The following is a 22,206-nucleotide window of genomic DNA, read 5'->3' as shown; positions in this document are numbered from 1 at the left end:
TATGTTTTTTCTGAATGAACTTGTTTTCAAGAGTTCAATTACTGAATGAATTAATTCTCTAAGATATATTGCCAATTGTTAGGCCAAAAGTTATTCACGACCTGTCCCTTCAGTCATTTCTCCAGTTATCTTAAAGGTTTTAAATGGGAATGTTCAAATAAATTGCAAATCTAAAAGAATATTTTATCTTTCAAAAAAATTTCACCTTCACCTTTTGGGGTGTAGTCTGACCTCCATTCTTGTGGTTCAAGAACTCATCCCATTGATTTTCTTTTTGTAAATTCCATTTGATTTCCACCAGTGCTATGAAGGGCCAGTGTGCCAATAGTGTGCCAAATGTGGCGGACCACCCTGTCCTTGAGTCAAGTCGTGTTACTCCTGTGTTAAAACACTTCAGTGGCAAACCTTTTCTTTTGGAATAAATTCTAAACTCCTTGGCATGGTTTATATGTCCTTATGTAGGTTGCCCTGCTCTCATCCTTTGTCCATGACTGTGCCAGGTTAGCCGAAAGTCCCACGTCTCCATGAGTCAAGACAGTTGATCACTCTACATGTTGACCTTCTTCTCTAATATCCTTCCATTCAAACCCCTTCCTTCCTGCCTTCCTTTCAACAATTTCCAGTTGTACGATCTTGAAGAAATCATCTTATTTTGCTGATCGTCAATGTCTTCATTTGCAAGAGAGAAGTAATACTATTTCCTTTCATGGCTTTTTTTTTTTTTTAATATTAAAGATAGTGTCACCGGGCTGGTGTCTATCCTATTGTCCATGAATACAGTGATACTTTTTCTCTTTTTCTCTTTTCAAGTGTGATATTATTTTGGACTACAGGCAGATGGTTATTTCCTCTTGCTGACAGGAACTAAACTAGTATAATTTCAACATGGCAGTCTGTGTATCTTTTGCCTACATCATTCATTCTGTGCTCCTAAGGTTAGATAACTATAGTAAAAACACCAGAGAAGGCAAGTCCCACTTACCATATCTCATAAATGGTAAAAGCTGTAACAAAAACTATTTTTTTTTTTTTTTGTACCCATGCTTTGGGGCCTTTCATCCTTTGGGATAAAAAGCACTAAAAAAGAAATCTGGTGCTTCTCATTCCTGCTATTTGCTACATAAACCTTTGAGCCCAGGATATGGAAACTAATGGACATTTTGTTCTATTAGCTTATATGGTAGTCCCCTCTTATCCATGGTGGATATGTTCCAAGACCCCCGGTGGATGCCTGAAACCATAGAGAGTACCCAAATCTCTCTATACATTGTGTTTTTTCCTATACATACCTACCTATGGTAAAGTTTAATTTATAAATTAAGCATAGTAAGAGGTTAAAAGTAATAATAAAATAGAACAATTGTAACAATCTACTGTAATAAAAGCTGTGTGAATGTGGTCTCTCTCTTTCAAAATATCTTATTGTACTGGATTCAACAGTACTTGCAACGATGTGAAACAATGAGATGAAGTGAGGTGAACACAGACGTTGTGATGTAGCGTTAGGCTGCCATTGACCTTCCGAGGATATGTCAGAAAGGAGGATCATCTGCTTCTGGACCGAGGTTGACTGCAGGCAACTGAGACCTCACAAAGTGAAACTGCTGATAAGGGGGCACTGCTGAACTGTGTGAAACAACATGAAGAAGTAGATGTATTTACTTTCTTTAGGCCTAAAATAAGCGCTGATACCCTTATCCTTGTAACTTGTCTCTCAGGAACATTAAAAGGTCTAGTGGTACCAATTATGCCGATTGTAGAATGTGTGTATGATGTACTACAGAAAGACATGGTAGTTATCGTTATTTTAGAGAAAAGCATAACATTCTGACATTCGGTTACCTTTGTAAGAAGTTTACTTTTAAAATCACTTCATCTCATTTGGCATCTAAACCCACCACAGATGCTTCATGATTTTATGTTTTTAATTAATGTCAACCCCCAGGTTGCAGTGAGAGTTGTCTGATTTCCCTGCCAGAGCCCAGACTGAGAGAATTATGCTGGCAATGAAGAAATGATGATGCCCATTAAGGTTTCAAACTCAAGTTTAAAACTTTAACAAAAATCTGGGTCTGTTCATGTGCTACTCTTAAGGTTGTCTTCTGCTAAGGGCCCTTCTCTGGTCACCAGAGAAATTTCTTTAATAAATATTATCACTGAAAAACAGACTACCTTCATAATTATATTACTACTTCACTATCTCACATGGCATGTTTTATTTCTCATCCAATTCCTATTCAATAAAAGAAATTATTTGGAATTTTAAACACTTTTGTATGACCCTTACAAGGGTTGGAGAGTCAGTAGAGTTTACTTACAGTGTAGGCTAGTGCTGTCATCATATAGGTGCCATCTCAGAGACTTTCAGAAAACTGACCATCCTTAAGCTGCGGGGAAAAGTAGAAATAATCATTCTTAAATTTGCTGTTAATGTAATTTACATTCATTTATTTAATATTATTTGAGCACTTAGTGTATCTATGTCTTTGAAACATGAATACCTCAAAAATAAATAAAAGAAAACCCAGCTCTCAAGAAATTTATAGTTTAATAGAGGAGATTTTTAAATTACATAAAGCCAGAGAGTGATAAGTGGCCCAGGTGATGTGTATATATATATATATATATATATATATATATATATATATATATATATATATACACACACACACACACACACACACACACACAGTGTCAAGGGCAAGGACAAATATAAAGAGGTATGATGCAGTTAAGATCTATTAATACCCATAAAGGAGTGTGTTTCTTCAATCAATTAATATTCTATATACGTCAGGCATTCATGTAGGCACCAAGGATACAGAGGATAACATAACAGATAAGCAACTTATTTTATAAAGCAAAGAAAGAAATAAAGAAAAAAATAGTATCAGATAACATTAAATATTCCAAAGAAATGTGTTAGAGATTAAAAGGAAGGACATATGATACAGGCTGGTCTCCTTAATGATGTGGTACTGGAGCTGAGGCCTGAAGGACGAAATTGGCCAGCCACATGAAAATCAGGGGAGTGGGTGTTCCAGGCAGTAAGAAGAGCAAGCTCAAAAGCTCTCAAACAGTCACATGTTTGCCAGTTGTATTAGTCTTTGAGTTGGATTCTTAGTTATCGATATATTTCGGACACCCAGAGGCAGACGAGTTTGATATTGCCTTTTTTTAAATTCCCACAAAACAGCTTCCTTTTGTTGGTTATTTCAGAGTCCAATGTTTTACTCCTCTTTGTACAGTTCTTAGTATTCTGGATATTTCCTTTAGGGTGTCTAGCTTCTGTCAACAGTGAGTAATTCCTCAGCAAATACAGAAGGAAAAAGGGGACTGCCCCTGGGAGGTAAAGAGAAGATGGCTTAAAAATAAAATCACCTAAGGGAACACATCATGCATCTAGCATATGCTCCCTTGTTATAAAAAATACAAGAATATTTGCTTTCCATACATTTGGTAATTACGACGAAGATTATAATCCAATTTCAACATAAATAAATTAGGTTTTTTACACCTCTCTCTTTCCCATTTGGAAATCTTCCCATGCTTCTGTCATGCTCCAGCCTCTGATATAGTAATATCAAGTAATCGCTTAACCAAAGCCTTATAACAGATTTTAAAATATTAGAAAAGCCTGAAGCATTGAACTATCTCTGAAAAACTTTTGAAAGATTTAGAAATGATGCTGGAATTACTTGGGCCTGCTGGCCTGTTGCATTCAGGTCCAGAGAGTTTTAGTTTGCTCCTGAAAAATAACTGAGATGAGTTTTAAAAGGCCAAGTTAGAGAGAAACCGTGAGATATCTGATAAGCTGGGAAAGGATGCCAAAATACAAAATTGAAAATCCAATGTATAGAAAGCAAAACCCCTTTGACAAAAGACACATTAAGAGAATGCACTGAAAATTAGGTAAAAAGAAATCGCTACAGGATAATATTTCTTAATACAGCGGAAGTTACCAAAACAAGATAGTATCTCTCGCATATTCTAAACTGGCAGTGGATTATTTTATACATTTACTTTTTATATCTTATATGAGGAGAACTTTTTGTCATTTCAAGTTTCTGTTTATTTTTATTCTCTTCTTCCTTACATTTCTTTCAATTCGATGCACCAATTCTTTTTAAATTAGTTGCGTAAAACAATATATGCCTTGAGCAAGATGCCGAAGTGTATGTGTGTGTTCCTTGTGTGTCTTTAATTCTAAGGTCACAACAAGGCCAAACGAGACTGCCATTGCTTTTGTCATTCATACAAAATGATTTCCTTTGGCGATTTAGTTATTTCAGGGTGAACTAAATTTTTCATCAGTGCCTATTATACTGTAAATGTATTTTTTCAGCAAATGGTAAATCTCCAGTAACTGTAGATAAAAGCATCATAGAAAGAAGAAACCTCTGGGTAAGCAAAGGGATAGACATTAAAGGGTTTTTTTTTTGTTTTTTGTTTTTTTAAATTGTATGACCTTCATCAACATCTATGGAATACCCTAAATGTGTAAGGTATTTCAAAGTATACAAGGATGAAAATGACACAGCTTTCATAGGTGAGAAGCTCATACAGCTCACAACTGTACAAATATAAAGTATGTTTAAACAAGCTAAGTATGTTGTGAGAAGTGATGTACTTTTGTTTGTTTGTTTTTTGTTTTTTTAATATTGTGGAAAGGACAACTAGCTCTGTTAGAGAAGAAGGTTTAGAGAGAGGAATCTGGCCTGGGCACCGAGGACAAGGAGAGAGGACGGACGGCATGGCCGTAAAGTCCCGAGGTGAGAAAGAGGCACAGGGCAGGTCCAGGGGCCACTGATTAGGGTTAGTTGTGGAAGTATCTGGAATGCCACACCAAGGTTTGGGGGCCAAGGTGGTAGCTAACTTCATCCACTTCAATAGGAAGAGAAGGAATCATTTATTCATTTTGATAGAACACACTGCCGCACTGAGATCTAAGCCTCGGTCCTCTAATTAACATCCTAGATTTATTCTTCCTAAGTATTTACAACGTAAAACTCTCTCATCTTCCTCATTCTTATTTCTTGAGTACAATTTAAAACAGGTTTCCCCAAATAAAGCGAGTTTTAAAGTAGCTTTAATGATGATTCTTTTTCATATTGATTGATAGAAGGCTTTATTTTTTTCATCTTGTTGGGGAAAAAAAAAGGTGCCGTTTTTGTTTTAAGAGTATAAAGACAAGACAACATGCCTTTGAACAAAGCTAATATTCCTTCCTTTCCAAAAGGGCATCAATCATTTTGAGGCAGCAGACATTTTCTTGAGATGCTTAAGTGTGTCATGTCTAAGGGGATTTAATCAGAGATTTAGAAATATTCTGTTATCTACCCAAAGAGATGATGATTTCAACTGATTTACTGTTGTTGCAAAATTGAAGAAATGGTCAGAGATTTAGGTTAGAAAACCTATGTTGCTCATGATTCTTTCTTCATCAATGAAGTAAAATCAGAAGTCTAGCAATGTCATGCTTTTTACTCTGAAAGGTACAGAGAGGCCTTAGGCACAAGTGGATTTCTGGAAGCAGTAGATTCCATAAATTTGAACTAAATTGTATCAGGCATGGAGCGCTGCCAAATTCTAATTCATTAGTTCACTGTTTGGCAGAGTTCCGCATCCCATCAACAGTGAAGCATACAGGTTTCTTGTGGGGGCATGGAATGTTCTCACTTCCAAAAGGCAGCTTGTGCTTTTATTTAATGTAAAAAGTGATTCTTAAAACAAGTACAACACAAAAAAGTCTTAAAAGTTCTCTACTTACGAGAAGATGAAATTTTGGGGAATTTGTGAAATATTATAATTTCTCTTACGTAATTTGGGATGAGTGTTTTAAGAAGTGAAAAAATATTCTTAAGAATCTTTGGCTTCACGCGCATCATCTTGCAACAAAAGAATTCTCTCTTTAGGCACAACGATGATAGGGGAAGCCTGAGTGCACCTGAGCCATCGTGACTTAAAAATGAGTGTGGTCCGGAATTGAGTAGAGATGTTCCCTTCAGCTCTACTCTGGTCGTTACTTCCTGAGGTCTTTACAAGGCCTTAAAAGCTTAAAGTCCCTGAGCTTAATGACATTTTTCTCCTGATTATTATTTGCCTCAGTTTTGATCAATTGGAAAGATAATTTTTTTTCTTTCTCTAAGTATTGAGCAAAAAGCTTTCCCAGCTTCTAAAAGGGCAGTTTCCACCATTGTTAGCTGCTGTGTGAAATGAGGTCCTTGGATCAGATGAGGTCTTCCAGTTCTAACATTATAGGATTTTAGAATGCAGTTCTTCCTCTTAGATTTCCTACCCAAGTCAGAATCATGCCCATTTCTTTCAAACCAAAGAGGTTATAGCTATTGATTTGCCAGAAGAAACTAACCCTGTTCCCCTTGCATTGCTCAGACACATACACCCACATCCAGCAACCCATAAGCAGAAATGGCAAGGGAGTTAGGAAATACGGCCATGTTCCTTCACTACATTAAATATTAATAGCCCTAAAGAGGAAGGAAGAAATGTTTTTTTCTTCAAGTTTTTTTTTTTTTTTTTTTTGGTCACCTGCTATATGCAAAGTGTTGCATTAAACTGCAATGGGAGAATATAAAAGTGAAAAAAGATTCTGTCTTTCTTACCAGAACTTTGTCCCTAGTAGCAGAAGACACAATAAGTGGCCCTATTTCAAGACAGTACAGGGATAAAACCCACAAATGTGATTTAAAACAAAGAAACAAACAAACCAGGATCCCTAGATATTCATAGAAGGAATAATTTTGAATAGAAAGGCCAAAAAGACCCTCAAGAAAAGGATGAGCATTTCACTGGACTTTGAAAAAAATGGAGGACTTGATGGGTTAAAATAGGTAAAGGCAGAGGACAAGACCATGTACAGCAGAAGTCGTATACGGTGAATGTTGGATTCGGTTTTTCCATAGATTAAGTTTTGTTTATGGAGTGGACAGTGGAGAGTAATTGGAAGGTCTTGTGAAGGCGAGAGTCACAATTAAAATTGGTGAGATAATGTAGCGTAGCAGGTAGATTGGATTACAAAGGATTAGTTACTAACTCTGTTTGCAAATAGTTGTGCAGTGGAAAGATACGGTCTTCCAGGAGTTCTTGTTAGGTGAGGGAACAACACTGAATGCTTGTGCTTACAAAGGGAAAGTTCTAGTTACTCTCTTTTCCAGTAGGATTTTGGTTTTTTTTTTTGTTTTTGTTTTGTTTTTTTGTTTTTTGTTTTTTTGTTTTTTGTTTTTTGTTTTTGTAAATTAAAACCAAGTATGCACTAGCTGTAAATGGTTTTCTACTTATTTACAAATCGTTATTCTCACTCCTTGATATAATTACGGGCACTTATTTTGGTGTATTGTGGTTAAGAATCACATGACTTAAATAAATTATACATATTGATTTAGCAAAACCAAGGGTTGGGGAGCAACATGGGCCACTGAAATGAACAAGAAACCAATGATTATATTTTTTGTTAACATTCATTCAAGATGCCTTAATTATGCGTTCATTTTACTTGTCAATGCAGTCAAAATACGGCTTAATAAATGTAACAGTCTCTATTAGTTATGATTTTTTGGACTTGTTATGGAAAGCAATACCTTAGACTTTTTGTTTTGATTAAAACTAGAATTTTGTTTTGCCATTAAAATAAGGACTGAAAATATTCCTGTCTACATATAACCCTTATAAATATTTATTTTCAGAATTTTGGCATTAAAGGCGAATATTAGATATTCTGCTGCTAAGGAGTTCTGTAACTTTGAGTCTTAGTTTCTTCATTTGTAAAATGGGGATAAAAATACAATCCAGGGTGTTTGTAAGGATTAAATACATTAATTTGTGTGAAAGTGTCTAGGTAAAAGCAGAGTTTTAAAAACTATACCAATGCAATTTTATTACTACTGCCATTGCCTCGTTTTAAAGTTAATAATTTTAGGTTTTAATAGGAAGTAAAAGCTTTTAGGTTTTCTTTATGGAAGTAGAAATTGCAATTTCTTTGTGATTTTAGGGTAATAAGTAATCATAAAAATATCAAATAAAAACTCATGGCTATTAATATTTAGAGTTTGATTTTCCCTTTAATGCTACTTTGTGTTTTATGAAAGTGGATGTTGTTCAGGTTTGTTTTTTTCCTTTCTTGTGAAAATAAGGATGATGACCACAATAACACAGGTGCTGTGCTTGAAATAAGATATCTCATTGAATTATCATCACACCTGTAAAGTAGGCACTATTGTACACCTTTCATAAATAAAATGAGACTTAGAAATATTAAAAATGACATGTTTGATATGACAGAACTGGGGGTAGAAGCAGAATTCAGCTGAGGCAATCAGCAGTAGGAGCCCATATCTATACTGTATTATGCTTGCTGTCTTCATACTGATAGTATGAAGGTAACTTTTGCAGGCTCACAAATTCTAGGACAGATCTCTGTCTTAGCACTTTTCCCACATAATTACTCATGTTAATATTCCCTCAACAGATCTAGCAACATTGTTGGCACATAGTTGCTCCATCAATATGGTTGCAGGGTTACTGGTCTCATATACTAGATGAGGGCAGAGAGCTGGGTGCTGAGGTTTGAGTACCAACCTGAGGGTGAAAACCATGGCTCCACTTGTGTCATCCTAGCTGCAGTCCTGTAGTAGATGTTTCTTTGGATGATTCCATTCTTGATTAGAACTGATAAGATCATGGGATAGTTTATATCCTATGAATCACAAACGTAATATAAAATATTTTTGAAGATCAAAGGAACTGGTTTATTTATTATATTCATCGCTAGATAGTTTTCCGTTGCTGTAGTTTTGCAATTTAACATGTAAGCTCAAAACTTGAAGAACATGAAACCTCCAGGCCTTGATCAATTTTTCTTAGGCTTTAATGGTAAATAAAAATGTCTCTATGACAAGTGTAAAGAATGTGGAGAAGGACTTCAAAGGACCTGGAAGAAAATTATGTCTGAAGCAAGAAATGCCAAGTTTTAAATGCAAATGAATATGTTGATTGATTCAGAAAAGTGGTAATTTTAAAGAGAATGTTGGTTTCCTTTGCCTTAATCTTTTCATTTAAAATTAAAACTCATACAAGCATTCTAACCAAATGCTGGTTATTGCATATAACAAGGAACAACATAATTACTTTTTTCTTTTCTTTTTCTTTTCCTTTTCTGTGTCTCATTGCACATGTGCACACTGCTGTTACCTAGGAGAGGAAGCAGTGTACATCAGCTGTAAAAATCCAAAGAATAGAGGAAATTCCTATAATTGGTCCCTAACCGTCTGGGGAGAGCTGCTTCACACACAGAAATGGTCTTGAACAAATCTTATTCTGTAGTATGTTTCCTTCAAATCACAAAGGGGAAGAAAAAATACAAATTCCAATTAATGTAATTTTGCAGGAAAAAAAAAAAAGACATGGAAGGTATTCTTAACATCCTAGATATGCTTATAAATTCTCAAAGCCACTGAGACTTAGTGACTTCTGAGGACTTAAAGTATGTTAAAAAGATAGACCCGCATTTAAATGCTGATCTCAACTTTTCACTGGGGACCACTAAAAAGCCTTTCAGAAGAAAAGACCAGGATCAGCAAAACATGAAATCATTATAGCAGCAGACTTTCTAGGTCTGCTTTATATTATACTTTTGAAAAGGACATTTGTTTAAGGATATGATAGTTTTATCCTGCATGTAATGCATGCTCATTTACTAGGGAGGATGGAGTGGGTTGGAGGGGTGGGATGGAATACTAGGACAGTGAGTTTACAGAACGAAAATGCAAAATAACTGGCCCAGACCCCAGCTATTTCTTAGCAATTCATCTGTGAAGGCATTTTTCTAATACCGAATGAGGGCAAAAAAGAAACAATAGTTTCAGCTTGTAAATGCGTCCCTGAAATATAAGGAAATGATTTTGGCTTTTGAAAAGTTGCCTGTTGTAGAACAGTCCCCAAATGTCCTTGCCTTCCTTCAAAATCACTTCATTTCAGTTGTTATTCCTTTTTGGTTAACAACAACAACAACAACAACACTGAATATGGTACCCTCTTCAAGCTCATTAACACAGCTGTGAATATTAGCCAGAGGTCAATTTAAAGTGAGACAAGCGTATCCTCCCTCCAGCAACAGCGCAGAGCGTGTGGTTAGATGTGACCCAACAGCACTTGCTATCCCATTAAATACACGCCATGGACTTGTATGTGTGATGTAGACTTCCTCTCACTCTCTCCTCTTACCCCACTCCCACCTGTGCTGTTAAAAAAGAAAAAATACCATTAATAGATTTAAATTACCGCAAAGATAAAGCCATTTTATCTTTCCAAAAATTGTCATTCTCACTCAAAAAAATGAAGGTCTGATAGAAAGTTTAAGCCTCGAATTTTCAGCTGTCGAAAATAAGAAATTGAATAAAAAAGAATGCTAAGTCTAAAAACAATGGTCTAAGAAGTCTTTTCAGATCAACTGTAATACTTGCAGAACAGATAAAATGCTGTAGGCTAAGGGAGGGGAGCAGAGAAATGGTCCATTAGAGCATCTTTCCTCCATTGTTTATCTACTTTGTATGTATAAAAATGCTTCTCCTTGCCTCTGGGCACCTATATAACAAAATTCAGAACCTTGAAAGAATAACTAAATTTAAAACAGAAAGCCAAAATCACAGTTGTTCCTTGCCAAACTAGAATCTCACTTCCTATCAGAAAAAAAGAGAGGGGGAAAAAAACCCTGCTTCACTATTTACTTTATGAAATGTTTAGAAAAAAAAAAAAACTGCTCTTAAGTGGAAGTTTGTTTTGACTGAAGAAGGCTTTTCTGGCAGAGTATGTTTAATAAAAGAGAAAGAAGTTGCCAGTTATCCACAAGCATTGAAAGCATTTCAGAATTGGACCCCTTTCATAAGTCCTTAATGTAACCACTACCGCTTCTAAATGTGAACAGTCTCAAAGATTCCTGGAAGGATCTATTTTGGAAAGGGTCATTTGCTGGTTTCCGATGTTCCGTGCATATTTTTTGTGCACTTTACAAAATTTACTGAGCAGATGATTTTTCAAGATTTCCATTGACATAAATAATGGCAGAAAGCCTGAATCAAGATGTCCATCTGAGCAAAGCAAGGATAATCATTCTGGTTTGTTTGTTTGTTTTGTCTTGGTTTGTTTTTTAGGAATTTGGTTTCAAAATTACACTAGAAATTTCATTTGGAGGAAAGAACATATGGCATGTGTGATAACCTCCATTGTATAAATCATCATAAGTCCACATATCAATTTATATGCATTTTATATATGCTTAGTTTTGTGACATCTTAATGAGTCAAGTAAGTTACCATGAGCATGTAGCTTCATTACATAAAATCTTAGGAAAGGCTTTATTAGAGACACGGATTTCTGCTGTTATTCAATATCAAATATAACAGAGACTGTTTAGCATGAATTTCCTGGAAACATTTGAAGACTTTTCAATGTCATTTTATGTTGACTGAAATGGAACGTAGACTATTTCCTCAATTACCTGCCTAAAACATTCAGCAAAAAAGAGACCTATTAAATCTGAAGATTAAAGGCAAGCCAGCTTTATAGCAGACAAAATTAATTCTTAAACTTATTGCCTTGCAAGAGCAAAAGACTTTCTGATTATAGATATTAAGATCCTATAATGTCATCCTTCAAAAGCACGTGTTAATCTAAAATCCTTATAAAATATGATTTTGGTGTCATTTTATTGACAGATATATCATCTCTTCTGAAGTTTGAGAAATGTCATTGAAATGACTTTCTAAACACTTTAGGGAGACTTTTCATTCATTATACTAGTATATTTTATATCCTATAAAGAATAGTACAGTAACCATCATGTAGTAATTTGACTTTGAACTGGACTACTTTGCATTGATTCTTCTCTTAGTCTCTATCCATAAAAGGTTCCTGTTACTTATTTCTGGATTTGAAAAGTTAGGACATGCATACCTGAATATATGACTGAAACTTCAAAAGGTTTTCTTTGTGTAGTCCACTATTTTATGTCATAAAACCTATAGTATAAACTGTAGTGTGGCTGATAATCTAATAGGGTAAAATATCCTTTCCTATTAGGCATGGAGAGTCTCCTCTTGTTTTTGAGAAATCATATTTTGTCTTAATTAAGACTGTTGAGCTTCTCTGGTACTAAATGAGGTGCCTAAAATCCCTCAATATTCCTATCATGTATGAAAAAGGAAGAACAAAAAAATTTGACAAGGTAAAAATAATTAATTCAGAACACTTGGAAGAAACCTAAGAATCATAATAGAGAGATACTTCATTTATAAGTATCTTGTTCAGACCAAATCATGAGTTCTTGAAGAATTCTATTTCTTTGGTGTTTGCTGCTAATATTTGGACAGTCTTCCAAAGAATGCTTTGGGTAGTCATCAATGCATGTTGGAGTGGATTTTTTTTTTTTTAATTTCATCATTACATTGTACTATGGTGCGTAAAAGATTTTTCCTTTAAGGTCTTTCAGGGAGACTAATGAATATCAGATTTAACGTAACTTTCATTTTCTGGTTGTTTTTATGTCAAACACCAAAGATGGGGAATCTGAAAATCTGTGAACATTCCCACCCCCCAATTAAGTCTATGGATATACTTGTAAAGTAGTGATTTAGTGTGTAGAGGAACTAATTTTTGGAATTAAAGGGGTCAAAGTGACAGGTGGGCTTTAAATAACTGACAAACATGAGAAGTTTTAATTTGAAAGAACGTGATCGCTGAGATAGTGTTTCCTACTTCATCTCATTTTTGTGTAAGGAAATACATAGTGAATTGCAGAACATTTGCATGTCCTCTTCGAATGTTTTTCTCCCTGATGCATACCATACTCACCTTCTATCAACAGCTTTAAAATGTAAGTGGAATGAATCACGAGGAACGTTGGATCTGATATACAAAGGTGTTCTCTGGACACTCTATTAGCATTCTTTTACAGTGAATGATAAAAGTCCTTCACACAGGGATTTAGCATCGTTGACATTTTTACTCCTTCAATGTCAGTTTGGTATATAGCAAGTGCCTAATGTTTAACGCTTTTAATATGTGTACTTGTTCCCAGAACTATAGATATTTCCTAGTATGAATATTTTATAAATTGTATGAATATTTCACTAATTAACTGAGGTGGTTCAAGATTAATAGACACTGGTTCTTTATCTGGACTGTATTTTCTTTAGCAATGACAACACCGATAGTAAGATACATACGGCAAGGCCCTTCTCATATGAACACTGTTCATGAGGACGAAAAACAAGGATCACTGTTCCTAAGATTCTTATAAATTTTACAAAGTTGTAGCACCTACCCTGTCCTTCATTTTAAAACATTTTCTTCTTGTTTCCTGACAAAATAAGCCCGCTGTTTTTAAAGCAAATTAAACATCTCTTTTGGAAATTGTGTGGCAAAACAGAGGTTAAGAATTGTTGCTCTAAAGAGTTCTATTTGCAGTTCCTCTTTACACATTTTTCTGTTAGAAAGCTCCTAAAAGGAGCTTTTTTTTTTTTTTTTTTTTTTTTTTTTTTTTTTTTTTTTTCCGTTCTTAGGCTGGGGGGAGTTCCTCTGTGATAGTTACTATTGCCTTTCAGGGGGATATAGGACCCGATTTCTCATGAGAGAAAATGGGAAGTGTGTTCTCTGACAGGGTTCAGTCTCCCAAAATACAGGGTGCTTAATGCTTATAATACACTTACGTATAAAGATGCACTTCTTCAATTTCCCTTTCATAGTCTGCCTGAGCATGTAACAGCCATGATATCTTCAAGTGAGTCTGAATTGAATAGGACTTCGGTTGGAAGCCTCTAGCACTGGGGAGGCTACATGTATATGATGATATATCTCTCCCTTTGTACCACTCCTCCAGAGTTCAGCCTGCTCTTCTGTCTGGCCAGCAGAGAGTCCCCTCCCTTCCTCCCGTCCTCCATTCCTCCTTTCCTTCCTAGATCTTTTGTGACTTTTCTAAACCTGTAAGCCCAAGAGTGAAGGAACACCTTCTTGGAGAGCTCTCCTACTTTTTCCAGTTCAGATACTACAGATGTCTTTTTTCTTGTGCTGGAGCGTTTATGTTAGATATATTTGTATCTTATGCTAGATGTATCTATATTAGATATATTTATATTTTATAAACATCTCCATTATGAAGTCAGTGTGATGAGAACCACTTTTCCAATAACTAGCAGAAAGGAGCACTATACAAAACCCCAAACCTGGAGCAGATCAAACTTTAGCCACAAGACTTCCTAATTCTAAACCTTAGATTCCTTAATGTTAAATTCTATGTCTATCTCACAGAATTGTTGTGAAGTTCAACGGAGGATATTTTTGAGAAAATACAAAGAATAAAACTGAGTAAAAACGAGTTCTTAAAGTCTAGTCCTGTTGCTGTCCAAGATGCTAATGATATATTTGATGAAATAATTTGTTTTGATGTATTTAATACATATTTAAGGAAAATAAGTCTAATTTTTCAATGCCTAGTTTCTCATTTTATTTACTCACATCAAATCTACCATTATTTCTAAACATTGCAAGGATTTTAATTTCAGAAACTAAATTCAAATATGCTAGTATCTATTTGTACTTCTTTATTCTCTTAATATTTTAATTTTACTTTTCCTTAGTATCACATTGCACTCTCAAAGCGTATCTTTGTTAATTCTGTAACATTTTCTTGAGCATGTGCCAAACACACTCAACTGCTAGATAGGAAGTAGTGAACTAGGCTGCCATCTTTGTTTTCATTTAAAATTCAAACGTCAGGTATGAATGGGGCTATTGAAACTTGCTGATTTAAAAGTCACACAATCTAAATGAATTAAAACCCATAATTGTTAAAATATCAGCTTTTTATTAGAATCAGTTTGAGCCATTTTTCTGGTCTTTAATGCAGAGCAATTTTATTTCCATATTGAATCAATGTAAGATCTTAGCAGAGGCAATTAATGTTGATAAATGGAACTATATAAAAGTTTATTAAAACTTATACAGGCATACCTTGGAGGTATTGTGAGTTTGGTTCTAGATCATTACAATAAAGCAAATATTGCAATAAAGCGAGTCAAAAATAAGCTATTTGGTTTTTCAGTGCATATAAAAGTTATGCTTACATTATACTGTAGCCTATGAAGTCTCTTAGCATTCTATCTGAAAAAATGTATATTCCTTAATTTAAAAATACATTATCAATAAAAAGTGCTAACCATCATCTGAGCCTTTAGCAAATCACAATCTTTTTGTGATCTGGAAAATCACAATCGTACCTCTGTGGTGATGGCTTCAAACTGATCAGGGTGGTGGTTGCTGAAGATTGGGTGGCTGTTGTGATTTCTTAAAGTGAGACAACGATAAAGTTTATGCATCAATTACCTCTCCCTTTCATGAACGATTTCTCTGTAGCATGCAATACTGTTAGATAGTGTTTAACCTAAAGTAGAACTTCTTTCAAAACTGGAGTCAGTCCTCTCAAATGCTGCCACTGATTTATCAATTAAGTTTTTGTAATATTCTAAATCCTTTCTTGTCATTTCAACAATCTTCACAGCCTCTTCACCAGAAGTAGATTCCATCTCAAGAAGCCACTTTCTTTGCTCATCCATAAAAAGCAATTGCTCATCCATTACATTTTTATCATAAGATTGCAGCAATTCAGTCACATCTTCAGGCTCCACTTCTAGTTCTCTTGCTATTTCTACCACATGGGCAGTTACTTCCTCTACTAAAGTGTTAACCCTCTCAAAGTCATCCATGAGGACTGGAATCAACTTCTTCCAAACTCCTATTAATGTTGATATGTTGACCTCTACCCATGAATCAGAGAGGTTACTAATAGCATCTACAATGGTGAATCCTGTCCAAAAGGTTTTCAATTCACTTTGCTCAGATTCATCAGAAGAATCACTATCTACAGCAGCAATAGCCTTCTAAGATGTATTTCTTAAATAGTAAGATTTGAAAGTTGAAATTACTACTTGATCCATGGGCTGCAGAATACATCACTGTGTTAGCAGGCATGAAAATATTAATCTTGTTGCACATCTCCATCAGAGCTCTTAACTGACCAAGTGCATTGTCAATGAGCAGTAATATTTTGAAAGGAGTATGTGTTTCTGTTTCAATTAGCAATAATTGCGCCTCGGATAAACCTCATTGGCTATGATACTGCCACTGCGCAAAGCTGAAAGGAGTATGTGTTTCTGAAGAGTAGATTTCAACAGTGGGCTTAAAATATTTAGTAAGCCATGCTGTAAACAGATTGGCTGTCATCTAGGCTTTGTTGGTCCATTTATAGAGTACCTGCAGAGTAGACTTAGCATAACTCTTAAGGGCCCTACGATTTTTGAAATGGCCAATGAGCATTGACTGGCTTCAACATCAAGTCACCACCTGCATTAGCCCCTAACAAGACAGTCAGCCTGTCCTTTGAACCTTTGAAGCCAAGCACTGACTTGTCCTTTCTAGCTTTGAAATAACTAGATGGCATCTTTTTCCAATAGAAGGCTGTTTCATCTATCTGAAAATCTGTCGTTTAGTGTAACCACCTTCATTAATTACCATAGCCAGATCTTCTGGATAACTTGCTGCAGCTACTCCAACAGCACTTGCTGCTTCCCCTTGCATTTTATGTTATGGAAATGGCTTCTTTCCTTACACCTCATGAACCAACCTGTGCTAGCTTCAAACTCTCTTCTGCAGCTTCCTCACCTCTCTCAGCCTTCACAGAATTGAAGAGAGTTAGGGCCTTGCTCTGGATCAGGCTTTGTCTTAAAGGAATGTTGTGACTGGTTTGATCTTTTGCCCAGACCACTAAAACTTTCTCCATATCAGCAATAAGGCTGTTTTGCTTTCTTATCATTCATGTGTTCACTGGAGTGGTACTTTTACATTTCCTTCAAGAACCTTTCCTTTGCATTCACAGCTTGGCTAACTGGTGCAAGAGGCATAGCTTTCAACCTATCTCAGCTTTCAACATACCTTCCTCACTAAGCTTAATAACTTTAGCTTTTGATTTAAAGTGGAGACATGTGACTCTTACTTCCTCTTGAACACTTGGGAGGCCAATGTAGGGTTATTAACTGGCTAAATTTCAATATTGTGTCTCAGGGAATAGGAGAGAAGAGAGAGAGAGAAAAGAGGATAGCTGGTTGGTGGAGTACTCAGAACATACAACATTTCTGATTAATTTGTTGTCTTATATGGGCACAATTCATGATGCCCTAAAGCAATTATAATATTAACATCAAAAATCACTGACCACAGATAATGAATATGTAATAATAATTTAAAAGTTTGAAATATTGCTAGAATTACCAAAATGTGACAGAGACACAAAGTGAGAAAGTGCTGTGGGAAAAATGATGCCAATAGACTTCCTCAACACAGGGTTGCCACAAATCTTCAATTTGTAAAACAGAAAACAAAACAAAACAAAAAACGAACCCAATTTCTGCACAGCACAATGAAATGAGGTATGCTTATCAATATACTAGACTATACAAAAATTTAATTCTGTTTGATTTTCCTAAAACATATAGTACCAAAACAATGGGGATGTAATGGCATTAATTGTCCACATTCTGGATTCAAATGAACGTATTCTGATATTTACATGTATCTTCCCAGACTTTTATAGCAGACTTGTTTGTTTTATTGATGGAAACATAAAATAGCAGTCACCAATATCACTGCAATACTTTCTTACCCAAAATGCATTTAGGTAGTCATCAAAAATTGTTTCATATAAAAATGTGAGCCCCATATTTATAAGTGGTAAGAGGCAAGTCTTACAGCCATTGAAAATACTAGTGCTTTGTAAATGAAGAATTATTGATGCAGAAGGGACTCCATATGATGATGTTGCCAGAAACTAAGGAATTCTAGAGTTGGTGCAATCATTTTCTTGAGATTCAGGATCATGGTTATTCCATGTAATCCAAAACTCGCACACCAGTTTGCTTCCCTTCCTCTCTTCTTCCCATTATTCAACTTCCATGTCTTCTGCTTTCCAATTCTTGTTTCTCCTTTTCCCACCCACTCATAATACTTAGCCTGCTGTTCCTATTGCATATGTGCTCTTGTCTCTCTTTTTATTTTTGATAAGAGAAGAGAAACATTTATCCTGATGGTACAAATGCAGATCGTTGGAGAAGGCATATTGGAATGAACCAGGGGCTTTTAAGAATGAACCAGGGGCTTTTAAGAAACATTATAGGCCCCATTGTAGATCAGTTAAATCAGAATTTTTGTGGGGCGGGGGACCAATAATTCTTATTTTAAAAAAGCACTGAAGGTAATTATAATGTGCCCTCAGGGTTGAGAACACCTAACATAGGGTAGAGAGGACTGGTTCCTCGACTTAAAGCAGCTACATACCAGATGTATGTGCTTGACGATATTATTCCCCAAGGTTTTCTGATTTCTACATCAAAGAGTTTGAATTAGATACTTTAAAGGGTCTTTCAAGTTTGCAGTATTTTTCTCCTTATTCTTTTACCAGTGGACTTTTACCTCTAATAGTTCTCATGTTGCACATTTTCCAGAAAAAGCTAAGATATACATGGATGGCCACCTGCGGTCATCATAATTAATGGCCAATTCTTCAACGTGAGCCAGACACTTTGTATGACTAAGTTCTGGACCCAGGAGGTACATTTAGTCTTCCAGACAATTGACTCAAAGTGCTCGTCATAAATCAGTGACCATTGACGCTAGCGAGCATGTTCTTTTATGATTTAACCCTTTCTTAAACCCCAAGAATATTGTTGTTTTGAAAAATAAGGCAATGGGGAGTGAGAAGAAAATACCATTTTTCGGTTGCAAAAGAGAAATCAACTGATGGAATGACATTATGAAGAACGTATTTCAGATAAAGAGAAATACCCAATCCTGTCACATAACCCCCAAACACCAGAAAAGATCACTTGAAAATAATCCAGATGACTTAATTATTGACTGTTTGTCATTTGTGACCAAATGTCAGCTGATGGAAATTGTTCTGAGGTTAATGAAAGCATAATTACTTTATTTCAAGGGTTCATATCCAGAGTCAGATTGCATACTGTAGAGCAGGTGTCATGCTATGGTGCAACCTGAACCTATTACAACGATTTCCTCTCAACTGGATTGGGTAACCAGATGTACAAGTCATATACCTTGAAAAGCAAAACTGCTGATTGTTGGGATGCTTTTAATTTTAAAGTAATAGTGACATATTTTGGATACGATCAAATCCTTGGTGATACTGGATATTAATAGCCATGGCAAATTTAGGAAAATAGCATCTTATGAGTAAGTTTGTATGATGGTTTCATTTTTATTCCCAGAGAAGTGGAAGAAAAGGAGATGAAGTTAGAGAATTTTGTATTATCACTCTGTTAGTTTCATTGGTAACTTCTGTGCTGGAATCAAATGGGGGAATTTGCTCTGATTGCAATATCCTACTGTGCTGAATCTCTGAGCGATTAAGACTTGTTAATAGTAGTGAAGAGTCAGTAAGACTGCTCATAGGTTTGAATGGCAACACTGAACAGTCAGAGCAAAAACTAAGTTATTTTAATAAGCAAATCTGAGTGGCACATAGTGTGACAGCTGATGTCCAAAGAAAGTCTTCCGTTAATGTTTCAGATGGTTATGTTATTACTTGGGTGATTTGACAAGAATCTACGATGCCTTATGCAAAATAGGACATGGCAGATGTCAGGACAGCAGAAGATACACATGTGATAGTCCTGACTAGAGTTTTGCCCTTGAGAACTGGGGGGAGTGTCATTTCCTTCCCAATAAAGTTATCATCTTAATGCTTTGGGTTCTCAAATAGGAAATCCTGAATCACACAGAGGCGCACATTGTTGATATTGTTTTATATTATTTTACTTTAAACCATAACTGTTCCATTTTGTTTCCAAGGAGAATTTTGTGTGATTTGATCAAGGTATTTAGTTACTCTGATCTATACAGGCTATTTTCAGTGATACATTAACAGATTACCATGAATTTAGTAGTTTAGATTAATAGAAGACACAGACTGTATGTAATAAAGCCTGAACACACAAAAACCATTACCATATCTTAAACATATCATGCAATTTACATAACGTGCATAAATAATGGACACTATGTACTGAGTACTATGAAGTGTCAGACAATGCACTAAAAGGTCTTAATAGTTCACATCATTTGGTCCTCACAACTCGATGAGAAGGGCATGTGTTATTTTTAACCTTCTTATAGAGGAGAATACTAAGCCTCAATGAGACAGAGTACTTTGCTCAGAATCTCTCAAATAAATAGTAAATATGGGATTTAAAGCCACTTCATATGATAAATTCATGCATTTTCTATTGAGCTAAAATGTAAATAATGCTATAATGAACACAGGGTGTGAATATCCTTTTGAATTAGTGTGGTTTTTTTTTCTTTGTATAAATACCTAGAAGTGAAATTGCTGGATTGTATGGTATTTCAATTTTCAATTTTTTGATGGAACTTCCATATCATTTTCCATAGTGACTGCACCAATTTACATTCCCAATAACAGTCCATTGCTAAATGGCTAAAATGGACACCTCAGTCTTTCTCTGTTTCTCTCTCTGTCTCTCTTGCACAGAATATTTCCTTATTCTCTTACTGTATCATCTAGCATGACTACTGAAAATAAGACTGGAATCAGATTATTTGTGGGCACTCCCTTCAGCTTCAAATTTTTTAAAGAAATTTTTGATATGGAATTGAACAGATTTTCTCTCCTTTTTGGATATTTTCAAAGTTGTGCTTTTTAGTAAAAGCCAAGTATTGATTGTGAACAAAGATAAACAAATAATCCTTGTGGTTGATGACATTTTTAGGCCGAGCAGCTTTTTGAATAGCTGGAAGAGACCTCCAGTGAAGAAAGAACTCCCTTCTGCTTCTGTATATTAATAGCACATAAGTAGCTTTCGCAGAATCTGTAACGATAGCACCACCTCTCACTATTGCAGACATAGCTGAACAAATGTGGATAGGTTAAATGTTCTAAAATGTATTATAAAATTACATGTCACAGCAGCTGAAAGCCAATTTCCATTACAACATAGCTTCACTGTGCCGAAGTTGAGTCATCTCTATTTTGGTAACTGTTCTTTATCACTAAAGATAATTCATGCTCTATTTTCATCCTCATGATGGAGGCAAGAGGATCACCCCAAAGTTTTGACCTACAAAATTGCACTTGATAAAGCAGACTAAGGAAATAGTGATAGAGACTCTCATGCTTTCATTGAGCTTATGGTTGTAGATTTCAATAGACAAGATTTGATTTAAATAGATTATCAACTAGTCTTCATCCTTACATTATTATCGGAATCTGACTTGGCTTCCGTGTATCGGTTTCTGGCTCTTCATAGGCAATGATAGAATATTTACTGAGTAAAATGAATGAATGAGAAGTTCTCGCTTCTCACATTGCCTCTTATGTTGCCACACAATAACATTCCAGGGCACATAAATACAAATAATTTCCATAAGTCATTTTACAGAGCCTTCTATTCATAAAGACATTGTATAAAATTTGTGGAAAGAAAAAATGGAGCCACAGATATTTTACTGTTCTTTCCTGTTATTATTGCCCACTTTGTAAAATGTTAAATTAGAGTCCAAGTGATTGATTCAGATTGCAACTTTAGTCTCCATTTCAAGAGATTAGACAGGGCTATTCATCTGAAACTACAGCATTATGTAAATAGTTTAGTTACTTTTCATTTCTAGTGGGCGCAATTAAATATAGCATATCAAATCCTCAAAATATATACTCAGTATCACATCCCAACCTGCTTTACTTCAGCACTATATGATGATCAGAGGACCAACCACAGGTCTAGGCTATGATGCCATCTAGAATACGGGTAATCCTAAAGAGGACCAGGTGCCGCAGTGAAGAACTGATTCATTCTCTACCTCATTACTTGTAGTTAGAATTTAAAATATTCAGTATGGATGGAGAGGAAGTAATAGCAATTCAGGAGGCACCATAGCAGACACATCAGAGAAGCCCTTTCTTGCTTTTTAGGGACAGGCAATGTTATTGTAAATAAGGACAGCACAACTTCACTATAGTCAACACTACCAGATCTCCTACTCTCCCACTGTCCAAGAAGAGAAAAAATATGGTGGGAAAACATGCCAATACCTCTCTCCACTTTTCAAGTG

The 22,206-nt window shown here is 35.4% G+C and overlaps 1 protein-coding gene and 1 pseudogene across 4 annotated transcripts in view; one reads left to right on the top strand and one right to left on the bottom strand.

Moving 5' to 3' along the window:
- The window catches only part of PCDH9 (protocadherin 9), an 872,085-nt gene that overhangs the window by 70,395 nt on the left and 779,484 nt on the right, over nucleotides 1-22,206 (top strand). The gene's annotated exons all lie outside the window — the stretch shown is intronic.
- LOC121101470 lies at nucleotides 16,042-16,203 on the bottom strand (annotated as a pseudogene).

The sequence above is a fragment of the Ursus maritimus genome, unplaced genomic scaffold (genome assembly GCF_017311325.1).
Source record: "Ursus maritimus isolate PB19 unplaced genomic scaffold, ASM1731132v1 scaffold_10, whole genome shotgun sequence".
NCBI classification, from domain to species: Eukaryota; Metazoa; Chordata; class Mammalia; order Carnivora; family Ursidae; genus Ursus; species Ursus maritimus.
This window is presented reverse-complemented; position numbering and strand designations above follow the sequence as displayed.